This window comes from Saimiri boliviensis, chromosome 3 (genome assembly GCF_048565385.1).
Source record: "Saimiri boliviensis isolate mSaiBol1 chromosome 3, mSaiBol1.pri, whole genome shotgun sequence".
In the NCBI taxonomy this organism is placed as follows: domain Eukaryota; kingdom Metazoa; phylum Chordata; class Mammalia; order Primates; family Cebidae; genus Saimiri; species Saimiri boliviensis.
Window position 1 is genome coordinate 149,127,115 of NC_133451.1, and position 22,064 is coordinate 149,149,178.

The window sequence follows — 22,064 nt, forward strand, 5'->3', positions numbered from 1 at the left end:
AACTCATCTGTAGTACCAGAGTCTCTCTGATGGAAGTCCATAGAAATGTTGAAAGAGTGAAGGACTGGGCACGGTGGTTCATGCCTGTAATCTCAGCACTTTGGGAAGCCGAGATGGGTGGATCACTTGAAGTCAGGAGTTTGAGACCAGCCTGGCTGACATAGCGAAACCCCGTCTCTACTAAAAATACAAAAATTAACCGGGCGTGGTGGTAGCCGGTGCTTGTAATCCCAGCTATTCAGGAGGTTGAGGCATGAGAATTGCTTGAACCCAGGAGGTGGAGGTTGCAGTGAACCAAGATAACACCACTGCGTTCAGCCTGGGCAACAGAGAGGGCATCTCAAAAAAAAGAAAGAAAAAGTGGATATAAATTGGTACAGAAAGCCAGATGGTCGCGGATTTGTTGATTTGTAGTCCTCCTATAGATTCAGTAGTGCTTATCACCAGACCACCTCTTCTCTCCCCAGATACACACGCTTTCTGTTGGTTAGGTTGAGGGGTGACTTAAATTTAGGGAAATCTCACCTGGGAAATGCTCATATTGAGATGAACACATAGGACCCTGTTTCTTTTTACATCTTCTGTGTTAGCCCAGAAGAAGTGACAAAGCATCCAACATATCCTCTTCCACCTCTCTTTATATTCTTCTATTTGTGAGGTACAGCTGTTCCTTGGTGTCTATGGGGGATGGCTGCAGGATCCCCCACAGACACCAAATCCAAGGATGCTCAAGTCCCTGATCTACAATGGTGTTGTATTTGCATATAACTTATGCATGTCCTCCTGTGTACTTTTTTTTGAGATGGAGTTATGCTCTTGTTACCCAGGCTGGAGTGCATCGGCGCGATCTCAGCTCACCACAACCTCCGCCTCCTGGGTTCAAGTGATTCTCCTGCCTCAGTCTCCTGAGCAGATGGGATTACAGGCGTGCGCCACCATGCCTGGCTAATTTTGTAATTTTAGTAGAGATGGGGTTTCTCCATGTTGGTCAGGCTGGTCTCAAACTCCTGACCTCAGGTGATCCACCTGCCTCAGCTTCCCAAAGTGTTGGGATTATAGGTGTGAGCCACCATGCCTGGCCCCTCCCGTATACTTTAAATTATCCCTCGATTACTTATAATACCTAACACAATGTAAGTGCTGTGTGAATGGTTGTTACATCATATCATTGTGAGAATAATGACAAGAAAAAAGTCTGTACGTGTTCAGTATAGTCGCAATTTTTCCTTCAAATATTTGGAACATATTTGGAATATCTGTTGGCTGAATCCACAGATGCAGAACCCATGTATACGGAGGGCTGACTGCACTTATGTCTAGAGAAGGAAGGATTATGGCAGCTACTGAGACCTATCAGTGGCTCTCTTCACTTTTTTCTTTTTTTTTTGAGAGAGAGTTTTTCTCTTTTTTTTTTTTTTTTTTTTTGAGACGGAGTTTCGCTCTTGTTGCCCAGGCTGGAGTGCAATGGCGCGATCTCGGCTCACCGCAACCTCCGCCTCCTGGGTTCAGGCAATTCTCCTGCCTCAGCCTCCTGAGTAGCTGGGATTACAGGCACGTGCCACCATGCCCAGCTAATTTTTTGTATTTTTAGTAGAGACGGGGTTTCACCATGTTGACCAGGATGGTCTCGATCTCTTGACCTCGTGATCCACCCGCCTCGGCCTCCCAAAGTGCTGGGATTACAGGCTTGAGCCACCGCGCCCGGCCAGGCTCTCTTCACTTTTAATACTGTCGCGGGAGTGGGTGGAATGAAAGCCGGAAGTGTCTGGGTGACAAACCAATGTTGAGGTACTTGTGGTTGCTTTTGGGATCACAACAGGCTATCTGTTCTCCCCCTTCTTCCCCCACATCCACCACATGGGTTCATATCTCAGACATGAACATTCTTCAAAGATTACATTCAGGGACATTCTTGCACCCCACACCAGCCTCCTAAGGGACTTTCTGATCATGAATGAGAGCTTCCTTAATTAATGATATTCTTGACCATCTGTCCAGCTGGTCACTGAGAACAGAAAGCAGATGCACACACTTTCTCTCTCTCTCTAATCCTGATGCCTGTAAAATTATAAATGTAAAGATTTTCTGTGTATTGGATCTGAAAGAGAATGTCCGCTCATTCGTTTCACTGTGGATTTTTTATTTTTCTAACTGTGTTGACTAGGAGGCTGTGGGTCTAAGAAATGAAGGGATTTGCTTTTAAGTCCAGGGTTATTATGTGTGTGTTTATGTTTATTATCATATGTCACTTTGGATTTCTTGACGTTAAAAAAGTGGGTGTCTTGAGCTCTCTGTTTTTTGTTTGTTTGTTTGTTGTTGTTGTTGTTTGAGACAGTTTTGCTGTTGTTGCATTAGCTAGAATGCAATGGCACGATCTCAGCTCGCTGCAACCTCTGCCTCCTGGGTTCAACGATTCTCCGGCCTCGGCCTCCTGAGTAGCTGGGATTACAGGCATGTGCCGCCACACCCGGCTAATTCTCTATTTTTAGTAGAGACGGCGTTTCTCCACGTTGGTCAGGCTGGTCTTGAACACCCAACCTCAGGTGATCTGCCCTCCTCCACCTCCGAAAGTGCTGGAATTACAGGCGTGAGCAACCATGCCCAGCTGAGCTCTCTGTTTTTAACATTTAAAACTAACAGGGGTAATGGGAATAGCCACAATAGTAGGACTGGGGACAGGAGTGTCACCTCAGTGTAAAAGCTGTAAAATTAAAAAGCTAGGCAAGTGTCTGTGCCTGCATGGTTTCATGGAGCCGCAGAAATGTGTCTCCTGGAGATACACATCCTTTCTAGAGAAGGAAAAGGCTGGTGGAGTCAACTGGGTGGAACAAATTCTGGGCAGCCATGCGGCTATCTCAGATGGTGCTCCCGACGGGGAGAGAGGGAGAGAAAGAGTGTGTGGAGTCTGTGCACACGTGGGTCCTGGGTCCTCTGCAGCAGCTCCTTCGGACAGACAGCTTGTGAGAAATACCAGTTGTTTCTGTCCTCCCAACGATGACAAGGTGCACAATATGCGTCTGATAAACAAAGGAGGCTTCAAAAGATGAGACCTAGGCGAGTGATCCTGGATGCTGGAGTTTAGGGCAGAAAAATACTGCCTTCCTCTTTAGGTGGCATATTATTACCTGCTGTGGGAGGATTGGCAACGCCCACAAAGATCCCAGGGCCACATTGCAAGGTGGCTGCAGGGCCAGACATAGCTGTGTGGTTATTAGCATGGAGGAGATTCCCTCTGGAGAGGGAAGGGGGCATTTCTATTTCCTAATGATGTTTAATGTATTACCATCATAACCAAAGAGAGAGGGGAAAAATCATTTGTGTGTGTGCAAGGCTCAGTCAAGTTTGAATAAAGATAACAAGCTCAAGTGTGAAGTTGCCTTAGGTAGGAGTCCTACCTTCTGGAATGGCTCATCTGAAGGCATTTGTCCCCTGAATGTTGAGGCGTTAAAACATGTTCATTGTCACATAGGTGCTATTTGTAGTATTTTGAGGAGTTTTTATGATTCTGATTTGGGCTTTGCTGAGCAAAGCCAGTTTCATTTCGGTTCTTGCGTGTCAGTTGCAGAGATGCTACAAGGCAGTTTGTTCACTTGTTTGTGTGGGTTCTGCTTTCAGTTTTGAAGCTTGTCTCTTTTACCTTCTAGAGTGTGTTCTACTTTATTCTGAATATCTTCAGCAGTCAACTGAAAAAGTAAGCTCACCTTCCAAGAGAAACATTTTAATAATGGCAAAACAGGATTATTATATAGATTAAAATGAGATTGTCTGTAGGCCTCAAAGCCAAAGTACTTAGGCTAAAATACGAAGAGATTTTTTTTTCCTCAACCATTTATTGTAATGTGAATGTGTGCTACTCATTCAACAAGTATTTCTGAAGCACTTGCCAAGCGGGAAATATTGAAGCTGGAATCAGAAATGCAGTGGTCACCAAGACAGTGTCCTTGCCCTCACAAAACTTCAGAGTCTGGCTCTTTTTTAGATATTTTCTTTTTTAGATGGAGTCTTGCTCTGTTGCCCAGATTGGAGTGCATTGGTACAATCTTGGCTCACTGCAACCTCTGCCTCCTGGGATCAAGCAATTCTCCGGCCTCAGCCTCCCAAGTAGCTTGGATTACAAGCCTGTGCTTACCATGCCTGGCCAATATTTGTAGTTTTAGTAGAGACAGGTTTTTGCCATGTTGGTCAGGCTGGTCTCAAACTCCTGACCTTAGGTGATTTACCCACCTCGATCTCCCAAAGTGCTGGGATTATAGACGTGGGCCACCGTGCCTGGCCTAGATTTTTTTTTTTTTTTTTTTTTTTTGACACAGAGTCTTGCTCTGTCACCAGGCACCAGGCTGGAGTGCAGTGGCGTGATCTCGGCTCACTGCAACCTCCACCTCCCGTGTTCAAGCAGTTCTCCTGCCTCAGCCTCTCGGGTAACTGGGACTACAGGCTCGCGCCACCATGCCCAGCTAATTTTTTTTTTTTTTTTTTTTTTTTTTTTTTTTTTTGTATTTTCAGTAGAGACGGGGTTTCATCATGTTGGCCAGGATAGTCTCAGTCTCTTGACCTCGTGATCTGCTCGCCTTGGCCTCCCAAAGTGCTGGGATTGCAGGCTTGAGCCACTGCGCCCTGCTGATTTTTTTTTTTTTTTTTTTAAGGACTCCAGTTGGATCTTTCTCCATGGTATGATTTTATTATGCATTCTGTTCTGTAGGCCTTCTGTTACTAAGTGGATCCCTGCCCCTTCTTTTTTTTGAGACAGAGTCTTGCTCTGTCACCCTGGCTGGAGTGCAGTGGCACAATCCCAGCTACTAGAGAAAGAGCCAGCCCCTGCATAGTGAAACAGTGTGAAAAGAGTCCATATTTTCCCTTCTCCTATAGGACAGGAACGTTTTGAAGTTGCAATAATCAAGGTGAATTTTTTTCCCATGTTAATCACATTATCACATTTGTCACATACTCACATATTGATTATGTGGTTACTCAAGCTACTTACAAAACCTGATTTTTCTAAACGTCACCCATCTGGTGGCATTTCTGCTGTTCTTTTTCACCTTTTTCAGAGTATAGAGAAGGGAGGAATGAGAAGTTCTGACCTTTCAAACTGTAAAATTCATCAGCAACCCTTTCAATGTTTGGTTGCAATAGGGAGGTAGAGAGGCAGATAGAAACCAGATAAAGTGAGGGTATTGGGTCCTACTTACATTAATAGCCAACGGTAACTCAATGCTTACTATGTACTAGAGAGTGGTCTAAGACTCTTTTTGTTTTTTGAGACAAAGTCTCACTCTCTCACCAGGGTGGAGTACAGTGGCGTGATCTCAGCTCACTGTAACCTCTGCCTCCCGAATGCAAGTGACTCTCCTGCCTCAGCCTCCTGAGTAGCTGGGACTGCAGGCGTGCACCACCATGCCCAGCTAACTTTGGCATTTTTAGTAGAGACGGGGTTTTACCATGTTTCACCAGGATGGTCTCCATCTCTTGACCTGATGTTCTGCCCACCTAGGCCTCTCAAAGTGCTGGGATTACAGGCGTGAGCCACCGCGCCTGGCTGAAGACTCTTTAAATAGTAATGATGTTAACAAAACCAACACATATTTGTTGAGTGCCACTGTGGCTCTACTCTTCATCTTTTATAGGTATTTACACATTAAATCCTTACAGCAATATGAGATAGGTGCTATTATTCATTGTTTTATAAATGAGAAAACAGATTTTAGAGAGGTGAAGTAATATATTTTAAGGTCTAGCTTGGAAGTGATTGGGTCAGGATTGAAATCCACATTTGTTTCATTCTTACACTGGGAAATGAGCTCTTGGTAGAGTTATCTTTCCAGAACAGTGCTTGTTTGCATTCTCTTGCAAATTTAAGTAATGACTCAGTCAGTCTGAAAAGCGCCTAGGCAGAGACCCTAGGCTGAGGCAGGTGAATCACCTGCTGGTCAGGAGTTCGAGACCAACCTGGGGAACATGGTGAAACCCTGTCTGTAGTAAAAGTACAAAATTAGCTGGGCGTGGTGGTATACCCCCTACATGTCTTTGAAAATTCCTTTGTGAGTGCCTTCAAGTTAGTGCTCATACTATACCTTCCTCTTGAGAGAATAATTCATGATATGCTTTCCAAAGCAGCCTGTGTGTGTTCAGGTTTATGGGTGAGTAAACTATCTGCAAAGATGGTAGAGAACGCAAAGGCTGACAAAACCATTGTGGCAGCTGCAAAACATGGCACCAAAACGAGTTGACACTCTTTCCATTGAGAGGTGAGATCTGTTTCTCCTTGCATCTGGGTGGGCTTGTGACCACTTGAATCGAGAAAATACATGGAATTGGTGTCATGTGACTTCCAAGGTCTCCAAGTCTAAGTCAAAAAAGACCTTTCTGTTCACAAAAAGTAGATTAAAAAAGGTTAAGATTGCCAGGTGCAGTGGCTCATGCCTATAATCCCAGCACTTTGGGAGGCTGAGGCAGGTGAATCACCTGCTGGTCAGGAGTTCGAGACCAACCTGGGGAACATGGTGAAACCCTGTCTGTAGTAAAAGTACAAAATTAGCTGGGCGTGGTGGCATATGCCTGTAATCCCATCTACTTGGAAGGCTGAAGCAGGAGAATTCCTGGAAGCCGAGAGGGCTCCAGTGTGAGCAACAAGAGTGAAACTCTGTCGCAAAAAGAAAAAACAAAGGTTAAGATTGACATTTATGTATCATCTGAAGTATACATTTTAAATGTTTTGGAAGCTTTAAATACAGAAAAAAATTCAGCCTTATGCTATACTTAGTATCACAAATAGAATTAGCTGCCTAATCTTGGCCATCGAGTATGCTTTTTAAATACTGAGACAATACAGAAAACTCTGCTGTTTTAGGAACTTAATGCTATTGACCATACCCCTCCCTACCTTAATTATGTTTGTATTCTAGGACATGACAGCTTAATTACATATAGACATTGTTAGCAAGTTTTTTGTTTGTTTGTTCGTTTTTGTTTTTGTAGAGACGGGATCTCACTATGTTTCCTAAGCTGATCTTGAACTCCTGGGCTCAAGTGATTCTCCTGCCTCAGCTTCCCAAAGTGCTGGGATTACAGACATGAGCCACTGTGCCAGGCTGACTTCATTTCTTTTTCTTTTTTGAGATGGAGTCTCGGTCTGTCACCAGGCTGGAGTGCAGTGGCATAATCTCAGCTCACTGCAACTTTTGCCTCCCGGGTTCAAGAGATTCTCCTGCCTTAGCCTCCTGAGTAGCTGGGTCTACAGGTGCATGCCACCATACCCAGCTAATTTTTATATGTTTAGTAGAGACAGGAGGAAGTTTTATTGTAAATACCACTTAGGCAACCTCCCTCCCTAACTGTGGCTATCCCAAGCACTTTTCTAGAATCTGTGTGACAGATTTGCAAACTCTTGGCCATTTTGATAACTGGGCTCAAGTCATGTCCCTGAGCAGTAGAGGAAATGAAATCCTTTCTGAGAGCCTGAGATACTTTTCTGTATCTCTTCCTTCTTATTCTCTCTCTCTCTCTCTCTCTCTCTCTCTCTCACAACACACACACACACACACACACACCCCTAAAATTTGTTCTGAATGGCCCACGAGGGCTGAAACATTCAGTGACTTCATTGATTACTATCCTGAGTTCTTCCTGCTTCCAGACTAGTGAAAACATCCCAGAAAGCTTTAATATTGGAGAAAAGGCATGCCAAAATGTATTATTCAGAGATTCATAGATGAATATTATTGTTGAGGTTGCTCGTATAAGTGATGCTGGCCCTAACCCATTTACATAAACGATTGAAAATCTTTGAGTTAAAAATAGCCTGTGTGGTATAAAATCCCTTTCATTCTGTATCTGAAAAATTGGCACTAAAAGATTTGTAGTTCATCTCTCAACACTGATCTACAGATACTAGGTTCAAAGTGATACAAATTAAGACTGAAATTGGATGGGATCTCCCAGAAAGGAAGCAGCAGTTGGTGGGATGGGTGGATCTCAGCAGTCCTGGCACTGCCTGCCAAGTGTTTGGCTATTCTAGGCCAGTCCACACAGGCCTCCTGTGTTGTATATATTCCCTGCCTCTGGTGACCTTGCTGGAAATAGAGTTGGAATTCACTTACCGTTTATTGTACATATAATCGTTCAGCTTTGAGTCCCCAAACTTCATATTCGTCATTTTCAGCAATACGATTTTTTTTTCCTGCTCCTGCTTTTGTGGATATCCTTGTATTCCGAACTAAGGTGGAACTCCGTGCTCTGAGATAATTCCTAGGGCCCATCTTTCCGCATACATGTCAAATTGGGCAAGCTGACCTGTGTGACCTGAGAAGCCTATACTTCTTGAGAGAGAGCTCTGGGTTTTAAGTGTCAGTATGGTGCTTTCTAAAACCTCTGTCATGCACAGCAAGTAGAGCAATGCCGATGTTATCCAGGGAACCTGTTGCATATATCAGGAGCTTACCTTTATTCCACATCTTCTGTGCAATAAGGCACTATGTTAGCTACTTAATAATGTATTTACTCCTGGCAGCAACTTCAAAGGCATTATCCCCACTCCCATTGTTAGAAAACCAAGGCTCAGAGTGGCTATCAGTTCTGTGTGATAACAAAGTTGTGATTCATACTCAGGTCTGTTTGTTGGTCAAATGCATTCACTTCTCAGATTCCAGTTATCACACACCAGTCTTGAAAAGCAAAGGTCTAATCTGGGATGTTTCACATGTCTGATGTACTTATTTTCACACATCTTTTTTGGTCTGGCTAGTGCCTGAGACACATGGATGTGTCCCTGAAAATTGTGTGTAGATCAATCATCAGTAACAGTGTCCACACCAGTTGCACATATCAGAGGTTTATGTAAGCTCTTACAAATAAAGAAAACCTTGAGTAAATCCTTTGGTAAAGTTAGGATGTCATTTATTCATTGAGCAGATATTTACTGAGCAGCTTCTTCATGCCGGGAGAGGTGCTGTGCTGTGTTTCCTCATGGACCTTCCTGTTTGATGGAGGTGCTGGGAACGTGGTGGTGAAGCGGTCCAGGCAGAGGAAAGCCCTTTTTATGATAAGGATAATCTCACATGGATACAATTGGTCTATAGCTTTTGATTTTCATGGGTTAGATTACTTTTTTTTTTTTTTTTTTTTTTTGAAGCTGAGTCTTGCTCTGTCACTAGGCTAGAGTGCAGTGGCTCACTCTTGGCTGACTGCAACCTCCGCCTCCCGGGTTCAAATGATTCTCCTGCCTCAGCCCGCCAAGTAGCTGGGGCTACAGGTGTGCACCACCATGCCCAGCTAATTTTTTATTTTTAGTAGAAACGAGATTTCACCATGTTGACCAGAGTGGTCTCCATCTCTTGACCTGGTGATCTGCCCACCTCAGCCTCCTAAAGTGCTGGGATTACAGGTGTGAGCCGCCAAGATTACTTTTTTTTTCTTTCTTTTCTTTTCTTTTTTTTTTTTCCCTAAAAAGATGTAGATGAATATGCTTACCTACACCAATATTACTTTTTAAAGAGAGAATACAACTTGTAACTTTTATTAGATAGCCTAGGAGAGGCTTATAAGGCAGGGCTGTTCCAGAGTGGGTTCAAAAATCTTAATATGGGTAAGTCAGGGTCCAAATTCTCACAACAAACTCTTCTAGGCTTGCTAGTCTGACAGGTGGTGAAGGTCAGCAGAGACTGTCTGCATCGAGTTTAATCCAGAAGGTCTTGCAGATGGGAAAGCCAAGAGGCATTGATTTTGAAAAGTTACAGCTCTGTGGGTGAAAGGCTGCCCCTGGTTTCCAAAAGCAGAAAGAATGGGCTGTGTTTTATACGAGAAACAGCACCGTCAGTAGAGCCAGCTGATATGTGCAATAATTATTTCTTTTTCTTCCACTTCTGTAAAATAAATATTACAGAGATGGGCTTCTACCTTGATGGAATTTTTCTCGGGGGGAAAAAAAAGCCAACCATTAAGTCCAAACACAACTGAGTGTTTAATGTTAATTTAATGTAGACTTTCACATCTTTCTCACTATATGTATAACTTCACACAGTGGCTTTTGGATTTTACTCTATAAAAAATCAGGTTTATACTTCTATTTTGCTACTAGGTCTTGGCATTTAATGTTAGAGACCCTTCTTCATGGGTAAGAGTTCTACACCACAGGTGACTTTATATGTCCATGAAAAGGCAGAGATGACCTCAGTCCAGATTGACTGGTGGTGATTAGAAAAATGTCATCTCTGTTTTTGATTTCAAGAGCTCCAAGTGGTGATTTGGGTGAAAGAATCCTCATTTTCAGTAGATGGAAAGTTTGGAATCTTTGGAGCCTTCTAGCAATTTGAAAAGGGCCTTGAGAAGACCTAGTAATTAGAAGAGCGCTTTAAGAAATGAAACTTAAAAGCCTCCCTTGAGTTTTAGGGCACAGTTGTTCTGTTGTTTTGGGTAAGGTGAGGAGGGATAAAGGTCGGGAGAGAGAGGAAGTGGTGATTTTCTGATAGGTGGACAGAGAAGGAAGGCACATTCTTCTTGAGGGACAGACTGAGTTGAATACACTCTACTGTGAAATACTGGCTTCCAAAGAGGACCCGGCCACAGCAGAGTCAAAAGGGACTCAAGCTTTCTTCCTTATTGATCTGCTGGGAGCGAGAGGCCCAAGCTGGTGGATGGTTACCTTTTATCTTTCATCGAGGAATCAGCCCAAAAAACTGGTTCTTCAAGTGTGGAAAAGCAGAAAGCTACCCTCTAACGCAACTACATAAACAACAGAAACATTTACAAATTAGTGAAGCACTTTTATGTGCCATTAATTGCCAAAATTTTGAATACCTGTGTTTCCTTTACATTTCATTTTATCGAAACACGAAAGGCTTATAATGTCCTGCTTACATTTCCCCTGGCATGAGTGTTATATCAGAATGCTAAGATACCTTGCTTATGCAGCAATTGGATTTACCTCTCAATTCAGTTGTTGCCATAGGTACTTTATAAAATACATTTTTTCCCCTGAAATACCTCCCCAATCATATAGATTCTTCAAAACACCAAATCAAAGGAGATTGTTTGAAATTTAGAAAGCAGAGGCCCACTTATGCGATTAAATATGGATTAGAACCAATTTATTAAAATACAAAGTCTGCTTCTGATTTTCCCCAGTAAGAAATGGGGATGATGTTAGAAATGGAGTTTTCCCAGCAGCTCTAAGGAGGGAGAAGGAGTCTTGGAAGACACAGGGTCTGTCTTGATGCCTGATTAGCACATTCTTAAATAACCTCTTTCCGCATGCCTAATGCAGCTTATTTCATATCCACCTATAGCGTCTGTTTGTATATTCAGTGTTCTAGAGAGCACCACACAACATATCATAGTGCTACTATATGTTTAGTAAGATCTTGGGCTAAAAGAAAGAGAACTTGAAATCTTTCCTTTTACTTTTTTTAAAAAAGCAAGCAAGCAAACAAATAAACAAAATAAGAAGTAAAGGAGACATTTATAGTGTTCCAGATGGTCAGTTACTGTCAGTTACAGCATCTCAGTCTTCTGCTGGAAGATTCTAACTTCATGATGTCTGCAAATAGGAAGATCTTGTGTGTTTTAAACAAGCTTAAAAACTGTAAAGACCCCAGAGCAAGCTATAAAAGGGAATATAGGCCCCTGTGGGAAGTAGATTGGGAAATCCTTTAAGGCTACCCCAAAATGTGGACCAGGCTGGAAGTGGAGATAGTGCTGATAGGGTCCCATGGTGATTGTGTGGGAGGAGGACAGGGGACCTCTCTTACCAGGGACACTAGCAGGCTTTTGCTTTCCAGATGGAATGGCATGACTGGAGTCACTTATCTTCCTGATGATTTCCTAGGAAGGATCTATCTATGCCTCTTTAAATATTGACCATTTATTACAGTCCTGTCCTCCTCTTGAGATTCGTTTTCTCTCTCTGTGGCTTTCACTCCCCCTCTCTCTGTGTCTCTGTTTCTATCTCTTCTATGTTTCGAGTTCAGGCCTGGCTGCCTCTTTCCTGCATGGTCCAGATATATTAACAAAAATAAGTAAAATTATTTTGCTTTGAAATCCAGCAAACTTGAGTTCTGGCCATGCTTCTTAATAACACTATGATCGTAAGCAGGTTACTGAATAGCAAATTGCCTCCATTTTCTCATCCAGAATGGGGCTGACCATACCTGCATCATGTCGTGAGGAACTAAGTAAATAATGTATATAAAATGTTTAGCACAGTGCCTGGCACACAACAAATATTTAATGAGTGGTAATCCTTTGTATTAAAAATGTTAAGATGAATGTTGCAGTGACTCACTTGTAAACTACAGAAACATGTTTACTGACCAGAACTCAGTGTCCAGCAACCTATTCTCCTGATGAAGAGTAAACTCAAGGAAGTACTGTGAAGTTTAGGAAATATGTGGAAAAAACTTCTACATAACCAAAATAGATGCTCAAAGTCTATACCCTAGAACTATGTATTTTCCTCACAGCGGTGCTTTTCCCATTCCTAAGCAGTTCTTTACTCATTTCATCCTATTTGCATTGTATACGTGATTTTAACAACTGCAACAACTGATTTCTAAAATTATAGCAGATTAGATACAGCAAATTAGAAGAGAGAAGGACTGACAAAGGCAGCCACATGGTGGGCAGAAATAAGTAATAATAGCAAGTAGAAGGAAAACCCATTGAAAGCAGACAGACATCTCTCAGAGAACAGCAATTTAGAGTCGTTTAGCAGATGACTCTGGTTCTTAAACTTTAGCCTCCATCAGAATCATCTCGTGGGCTTGCTCAAACATAGCTAGCTTGGCCCTGCCCCAAGAATATGTGCTTTAATAGGTCTGGGGAGGGGTCTGAGTACAGTATTTGCAGTTCTGTCAAGGTGATGCCAGTGCTGCTGGTCCTGGAACCAGGATGGCATGGGAGACAGTTCACCACTACCTGTTAAATTGTCTGATTTTCATGATCCAGAGACCAAGAAAAAAGTTAATTTTGCCTGTATTCTCTGCTTATGAAGGCAAAAGGGTCTGAAGGTATGTTACTCAAAATATTTTTCCTAAAAACCTTTTTCAGTGTGTGAGGAGGGAATCTTTGAACTATCCAGAAGAGAGATTGCTGTCCACAGTGATGTGTCTTCTGAGGCTCCTAAGTAACCAGGTGTGCTGGGTGTTGTTATAATGGGGGCAGGAGGTTCCCACTTGACAATGCTGTTTATGGCTTTTTGGAGGTATTTGTGTTGGGCATTGCTGTGCTTTCTCCTCCTTTCTTAGTGACTTTCTAGACAAAAAGACTTCAGAAACAGATGTTTTTTTCTGCCACACCAACTGTCTGATTCAATGTAGCTCTCATAAATAGTTGAGTTTGTTTCAGTAACAATGTCAAAACACTGGGCTCTGTGGCAGTTGCATATACAGGCACCATATTGTCATTCTTTTCTCGGTTCCTTTTGCCAGTTAGTGGTACTTTCTGCCAACACCAAATGAAGTCTAAGCAACAAGCTTGGGACTAAGGTGACCGCTTCTGAGAGAAGCAACAGCCTTCCTCACGAAGATCACTTCCATGTTGACCATCGTATTTTCTTATTTTATTTTTCATTAAATAGGTGAAAGCTACGTCTCGGTTGGCACAAATTATTACTGGCCAAGGCTGTATTTTAGTAACTGCATGTAAACTTGGTCTTGTTACTTGCCTTGAGTTGATGTACTGGAACTCTTACATCATGGTGAACTTTGATCATTGTTTTGATTATAGAAATGCTTTGGAATGCTTTCATACTAGCCCTTCTGAGAACAGCATTTTGTTTCTTGCTAATCTTAGAGGTGCTAGATTGCTGTCTTCTTCCTGTATCAGAGGCAGTATGTTTTTTGACTAGACAGTGAATGCAGTCTCCCATATTGTAATTAGGGGGTGACTTTCATTAGGCAGATCTCTCTCTATGATCAAGCTCTTTGGTGCACTGAACTGTTGAACTTACTTGTGTTTTCTTTTGAGTCTAATTCCGGTAAAAAGCAATGACTGTTCCCAGGGTGTTCACTGAAAAATGAAATATGGCTCTAGGATTTGGCGCTGGTGGCTGAGGGAACAGGAAAAATAAAGGGAAGATGAGTAGAGCTTTGACAATCCAGTGCTGCTTGTGGAGGCCACATAGAAGTCCACATCAAACATGCGTGCTTTTTTGTCACTCCTGATCATATAAAACCTGAGCCGTCATACTTCTTCATGATAACTTGGAATGAAAACAAAGATTTCTGGGGTCCCACTTGCTACTTCTTCCTTCCTGTTTAACTGAGCAGTTTATGCTCTGCTGAATTTCAGCTGGAACCCAGGCCCTGTGACTGAAATCCAATGGCATGTATACGAAGATTCCCACTTATATGTGGTCATGATGATTGTTGCATTAATACCGTAATTAGGAATAGGTCAAACATTTTACTTTTATATGTATAACAAAATATTAAATATCTGTATTTAAATGTATTCTAGACTGTTTGAAGGCATCAGAATATCATTTATAATAGTGGTATTTTAGGTAGGCAATGGTTATTCAAATACTGTTTTATAACATTAATAAAGGGTCTGACACTCTTTGTAGGAGAAATTCGTAAAATAAGCAAGACTGTTAACTTTCCTACTAATTTAGTGTCTGTCTTTGAAATGGCATTCTGTGTATTTACTGTGACTGACCATGCCCTGTTCAAAGATCTAATGCCCTGTTCAAAGAAATTCTTACAATGTTTTTAGGATCTATGTTACTGAGCTGTATCAGGGAAAGCATATTAGGGGTTAAATTAAGAGAAATTAGCCCATCTTTGTTCACATACTTGACTTTGATTTCAGGCTTGTGACTTCTTTTTTTTTTTTTTCTTTTCTGAGATGGAATCTTGCCCTGTCACCCAGGCTGGAGTACAATGGCACGATCTTGGCTCACTGCAACAATAATGCCACGATCTTGGCTCTCTGCCTCCTGGGTTGAAGCAATTTTCCTGCCTCAGCCTCCCCAGTAGCTGGGATTATAGGTACCTGCCACCACAGCTGGCTAATTTTTGTATTTTTAGTAGAGATGGGGTTTCACCATGTTGGCCAGGCTGGTCTGAACTCCTGACCTCAAAGTGATCCGCCTGCCTCACCCTCCCAAAGTGCTGGGATTACAGCTGCCCGACACCATGCCCAGCTAATTTTTGTTTTTTTTTTTTTAGTAGAGACGGGATTTCACCAGGTTACCCAGCCTGGGTATCTTCTGACCTCGTGATCCACCTGCCTCAGTCTCCCAAAGTGCTGGGATTACAGGCGTGAGCCACTGTGCCCGGCCTGGGATTGTAACTTCTCATAACTCTATTGTTCCTTTGTTTTGATGTCTTGCAAACCCCAGCTAAACTTTTCTAGACCTTTATTAATATAAATAAAAATTGATATTATATGTATCACATCATATCAAAAATTGGGGATCTTTTGACTTTCATATATAATAATTATTTTGTTGGAGAAAAACATTTTTGCCTATGTTTTAGATGCCTTTGCTTTTCTTTTTGAAAAAGATGCATATTTGATTTTGCCATTATAATGCCATAGAAATCCTGATAATTTCTGCCAAACTAATAAATCCTTTAATTTTTTCCTGTATCTTATCTTGGTCTTTAGCTCTTGTAGACACACTTAAAATTATGTAGGTCAGTTTTCACCTCAGCGTGCTTTCAGTGAGGAATATGCTAATACACATTTATGAAATTTGACCTATATCAGACTATCTTCTGGCCTAGATGTGGTAATTCCTTTCTTGAACATCCAACCATTTCTTTATGCATTTCTTTTATGAGTTTTTAAAATAATAAGTATTTTTAAAACCTCCTTAATAATCAGATAATGAGAATGTAAGAGCATTTTTTTTTTCACCTTTGACCCAAATCATCCTCAGTCAGCAGCTGTTCCTGAGCACATTCCTTAGGAACTGGGTGTTATCAGACGTTTGAAACTTTGCCATCCGTAAGTCTGCGTGTACAGTAAAGGGAAGTGGTTTTCTTCAGGGAAAGAAACACCCTCCCTGCCAGCAGGCATTCCTCTCAGAATGGAATTCATTGAATGGGATTCATTGAATCCCCACTTTGCCTTGTGACTGTGTTGATTTTACCTGGTATACTCCTGTGACTGTGCTAAGAATATTACAATGAGTAAGACAAAGATTTTCTTTTCTTCCTCAAGCTTAAAGTTGCCCTAAAGTTTTTGGTAATATAAAGATACCTGTTTCTTTCTCCTTTTAAACAATTTTTTTTAAAATAAAAGTAAAGCTCCAGTAGAAATAATGAGAGTTGTTTTAAAAAGCACTGCATTCTGATTCTGCTCTTTATTTAAATAATCGAGGTCATAAGTGAAATTACATCGAAAAAGACAATCTTTACCTGGATCACAGTGTTGTTCAGAGTATGCAGAAGAACAGATGCTATTACCAGCCTTTTCTGTGGAAGATCTCGTCTTCTCAGGAGAAAACATAGCTCCAGACTCTTCTCTCATTTGTCTTATATCTATTCTCTTTTTCTTTTTCTTCCTTTATTCTCTGTTCTGTGTTTGGATTTCTTATTGGGCCAATAACATGAAGTTCCTTGTTTAGACCCAAAGGATTAATTCAGAAGAACAGGGAAAAAAATTATAAAACGAGCTAACTGCTCAAACAGGAGACTAATGAAACAGAATGATGGTGGATTAAAATAATGAGAATACCAGAAAGCTAGAACATGGGATGTTAGACACTACGTTTAAACATGAGAACATGAAATAACTGAGTCAGGCAGGGTACAAATACTAAGAAAATATAGGTTAACAATAATGCCACATATATAATCTCTCTCTATATATATAAAATATATGGCCTATATTGTATATACATGTATCGTATCTAACAATATGATTTTATTATATATAATATATAAGATTTTTCATTTTATATCCAATGTCGATGCAGCAGGAATAATGAAAAAATTACATCAAATGTTAGGTTCTTTTTTTTTTAGTGAAGCAACTTAAATTAGTGATTTAAAAAAAAATTTTTTTTTTTTTTTGAGACAGAATCTGGCCCTGTCACCCAGGCTGGAGTGCAGTTGCACGATCTCGCTCACTGCAACCTCTGCCTCCCAGGTTCAAGCAATTCTCCTGCTTCAGCCTCCTGAGTAGTTGGGATTACAGGTGCCCACCATCACGCCTGGCTAATTTTTTTTGTATCTTTAGTAGAGAGAGGTTTTCACCATGTTGGCCAGGCTGGTTTTGGCCAGATCACTCCTGATCTCAAGTGATCCGCCCACCTTGGCTTCCCAAAGTGCTGGGATTGCAGATGTGAGCCACTGCGCCCAGCACAAATTATTAAGTTTTGAAAATACCCTAAATCTGGGGCCTGGCATGGGGGCTCATGCCTGTAATCCTAGCGCTTTGGGAGGCTGTGGTAGGAGGATTGCTTGAGCCCAGGAGTTTGAGACCAGCCTGGGCAGCACAGTGAGACCCACCTCTAAAAAAAATGGATTATAAGCTTGAAGGGCTTCAAAGACAAAGTGTTCCAAAGGGAAAATATAGGTCTATTTTACTTTTTAAAAGAGTCATGCAATTTTTTCCTTTCTTGTCCATTACTTGTTAATATTTAATTTTGAAAGGGTAGGGTCCCTTTTAACATCTCAGATGAATAAAATAAAACTTCTCCAGTAATCTACATTCCATTTTTTAAAAAGAGACAAATGAGAGTGACTGTACATTTAGCCGGAGGTCTTCCATCAAACTCACTCATCTGGAACCTGGAAGTGAGTTGAAAAACAAAACCCACAACCCAGAGAAAGGTGGCGGCGGCAGCAGTGGGAGCCTTCAGATTTAACCCTGGCAAGGCTTGGAGCCACTTTGAGAGCCTCCCTAAGCCAACCATGTGTAAAAGGAGGAAGAAGACTAGAAGCAGGGTGAAAGCAACAAGGGTGACAATAACAGAGAATAATAGGAAGAAATATAAAAAGCAGACTTGGAGACCTGGAAGACGTGTTATTTGGGATCCTTGAATACAAGATCAAAAAGCCCTACTGAGTTTAATACCTCCTAACCCAAAGATAATTGAATTGCAGCCCATTATTGCTACCATCAAGAACACAGTATTTTCTGTTTAAGAATACAGGAATATAAATATGTAATGTTTTAGAAAGATTTCCATAAATGTGTGTTTAGCAATAAACTTCAAGTTATCTGCATATTCAACTATGTGGAATACTGCCTTTTTCTTAAAGACTGATAAAATATTATATTAGGTATCACCTTAGAATATTCTTTTGCTGACCAAGGGACTGTTCTTAGATTTTTTTCTGTTTTAATGCCAGTAAAATCTTAAAAAAAGATTTAAGACAAAAAGATTTTGTCTTCTTTGTATAATTTCAAAAAAAAAAAATCTTCTGGATAATACTCCAGGAGTCCATCCATATTAGTCTTTTGGAGAATTTATTTATTTTTTCTTAATAGAGACAGGGTCTCGTTCTGTTGCCCAGCCTGGAATGCTGCCATAGCTCATTGCAGCCTTGAACTCCTGAGCTAAAGTGATCCTCCCACTGTAACTGCCCAAAGAGCTGGGACTACAGATGTGTGCCATCACACCTCACTAATTTTTAATTTTTTTGTAGAGATGAGGGTCTTGCTTCATTTCCCATGCTGGGCACTGGTTGGGTTTACATCCTGACTTGGTTATTTATTATCCTTCTGCTCTAATACAAGTTAGTAAACTTTTCTAATCTTCATTATTTTTGCCCCAAAATGGACCCCATGTAATAGGATTGTCGGGATAGTACATTTAATGTTCCTGGCTTAGTACTTGCACACAGTAAGCACTCAATAATGGTAAGCTATTATTGTAATTCCTAATTTGTTTTTATGATCAGAAGACTTGGAGTGAGATATAACCTTTTCTTTTCTTTTCTTTCTTTTCTTTTCTTTTTCTTTTTTTTTTTTTTTTTTTTTTAGACAGAGTCTCGTTCTGTTGCTGAGGCTGGAGTGCAGTGGCATGATCTCAGCTCCTTGCAACCTGCGCCTCCTGGGTTCAGGTGATTCTCCTACCTCAGCCTCCCGAGTAGCTGGGACTACAGGCACCCACCACCATGCCTGGCTATTATTTTGGTATTTTTTAAGTAGAGACAGGGCTTCACCATGTTGGCCAGGATGGTCTTGAACTCCTGACCTCAGATGATCTGCCCACGTTGGCCTCCCAAAGTGCTGGGATTTACAGGTGTGAGCCACGGCACCCTGCCAGAACCTTTTCTTAATACTCAAGAGTACAAAAAGAAAAGTAAGGCTGAGGCCGAAGAATTGCATGAACCCGGGAGGCGGAGGTTGTGGTGAGCCGAGATCATGCCATTGCACTCTAGCCTGGGCGACAAGAGCAAGACTCTGTCTAAAAAAAAAGGAAACTAAGATTAGTATCTGTGTGCCAGGCCTTGAAATAGGTAGGTGCTTTTTAGAACATATGTCATGACACCCTTAGAAAGTACTTGGGAAACTGGAATGTAGATAGGTTATTTCTTACCCTGAACACCAGTTAATTTGGTAAAGCAAATTCCTCCCTGCAGCAGGAGCCCTGCAGACACACATGGAGCTGGAGCCCCAGTGGTTTCCAGTATTAACCTCTGGGAACATTTGAGCCACCCTTTCTTCTCTGTCAGTGTCTGCTCCCAGCCCTTGCTTCTAATGCCACACACCGCTGTGGCTGCAGCTGATTCTCGTCTTCCTCATTTTCCACCTTCTCTTCTTTCCAGGTGATTTTCTTTTTTCTGTTTTCTCTCTCTCCTAGCATCAGTTCTCCATTTGTAGGTTTTTGAATACCAATGTGTCTCTTATAGGTACTGCGAGCCAGTCAGTGTACGTCAGTGTATTTCTTACCTTTTTTTAAACTACTAACTGGCTCTTTACTTGGTGACCAGTGTAAATCCTTGATTTAGGATCTGGGTTTTTGGTCACCATCTCTCTCTGGTACTTAGAGCCTTGCCTGACCACCCATGGTGGGCATTGAGTAGATAAACTTGCTGAAAGAACTCATGATGTTTAATTTTGTACCTTTGGCTTTTTGTAGTCATGTTTACATGTAGCTGAGAGCTCAAGGAGCTATATTTTTACCTCCCAAGAGGTGGTAAAATATATGTTTCTAAGTTCCTTTTGAATCTAGGATTTTCTCATAATTCTAAAGGTTCTAGAAAGCCAGATTCAAGATAAGCAAAACATAGATGTATTCATGATTTACATGTTGTCATCCAGAGAGCTGATTAGTGATAGCAACCCAATAATCTCATAAAAAGAATGAGCAAACAAATAAACAAAAACAATAAACAAAGCAGCCCCAGGGGTCTGTCTTAATAAGGGGCAAAAAATTCTCACTGCTCTGGGATTTTTTTCTTCAGGTTAGTGCTGGTGGTTTATCATACATACTAAGCCTGCTTAAAACAAACTAATTAATACCATCTTCATATAGCCATAGAATTTCACAAAATGACAAAGAAGTAGGTTTTTTTTTTTTATCTGTGTTGTGAACTTATCACCCCTGTTACTTTGAATCACTTAATTTTCAGAAATAAATGAGATATTTGGGGTAGGGGAATAGAGTTCATCAGAATAACAGATTCTTGAGTGAGAAGGGACTAGAGGCCGTGTGGTCTGACCTAAATAATACAGGAATTCCTTCTACAGAATCCCTGACAGATGGTCAGACACTTGTGTTTTGAATACTTTTTAGTGTCAGGAAATTTGTTATTTCAAGAGGCAGCATATTTCATTGTTGGACAGTTCTAAAAGTTAGAAAATATTTTTTAAAATGAAGACAAAATTTCTCTCTTTCTTTCATCCACTGATTCTAGTATACTTTAAAAATATTCTACAGTTGTGTTTTAGCATGAGATGACCGAATCAATAGTTGTCCGGTATTTGTGGAAGACTGAGCTGGCGACTCATCACTGTGCTTGGTGCCTCCGAGGGCACTGAAGATTCTAAGGTGGTCCCAGCCTGTGGGGAGCTCATATACTAATTAGCAGACGAGATTAAATACACTAAATTAGCTGACAAGTGATGATCAGATGACTGAAGATTTCCCCATACTGTCATAGATGTAGAAGCCTTAAAGGAGAAAGTTAGGAAATAAGAAATATGCCTTGAAATCTGAGTATGATTTTGCCAGGCAACAAACGTGTGAAAACAGGAGAGGTGCATAGCATCTTAGGCAGACAATGAAGAGACCGCCATCCTCATAGAAACTAAGTTCAATAGGAAGAATACGGAGGAACCCAAAAGCTCTAAAGAAATCTTTATTTTAATCAACCAACAATCAAGTCTTATGCTGCTGGTTTCCTCTTTTCTTTTTTTCTCTTTTTTTTTTGAGATGGACTCTCCCTCTGTCGCCCAGGTTGGAGTACAGTGGCACAACCTCGGCTCATTGCAGCCTCCACCTCCCGGGTTCCAGTGATTCTCCCGCCTCAGCCCCCCAAGTAGCTGGCATCCCAGGCCCGGCTAATTTTTGTGTTTTTAGTACAGATGGGGTTTCACCATGTTGGTCAGGCTGGTCTCAAACTCCTGACCTCAGGTGGTCTGCCCACCTCAGCCTCCCAAAGTGCTGGCATTACAGGTGTGAGCCACTGTGCCTGACCATGTACTGTTTTTCAGAACATACAATTAATCCATGTCTATAATAAGATACAGACATGTCTTAATTTAAAAGTGAAGGGGAAAAAACCTTTTCTTTTGTTCTCCTTCCTATTCCTAGCCCTCATCAGTTTTAAGCACTTGATATATATATTTTGACCTATGAGCCAGAACCCAAGCCTGCCCTCTGTTTTGTATGGTCCATGTGGTAAGAGTGATTTTTGCATATTTAAGTGGTTGAAAAAATTTCAACATAATGGTAATATTTTATGGCATGTGAAAGCTGACCAAAATTCAAATTATAGTGTCCAGAAAAAAAGTTTTGAATTTTTCCAACCAAAAATTTGTGGAAATGTGTTTTCTCCCTACGTAAGAGCCTCAATTTTGCCTTTTGGCCCTCAGAACCGAAAATATTTACTAAATGGCCCTTTACAGAAAAAAACATTTACTGGCCCCTGATATATTCAATCAAA

At 41.2% G+C, this 22,064-nt stretch overlaps 1 protein-coding gene and 1 long non-coding RNA gene across 3 annotated transcripts in view; both read left to right on the forward strand.

The window, feature by feature from the left end:
* Positions 1-22,064, forward strand: part of MAML3 (mastermind like transcriptional coactivator 3) — a 455,573-nt gene that overhangs the window by 83,853 nt on the left and 349,656 nt on the right. The gene's annotated exons all lie outside the window — the stretch shown is intronic.
* Positions 1,582-22,064, forward strand: part of LOC141584068 (uncharacterized) — a 43,754-nt gene continuing 23,271 nt past the window's right edge. The window contains exon 1 of the long non-coding RNA XR_012516996.1: positions 1,582-21,502. This is a non-coding gene — a long non-coding RNA (uncharacterized LOC141584068). The remainder of the gene's footprint in view (positions 21,503-22,064) is intronic.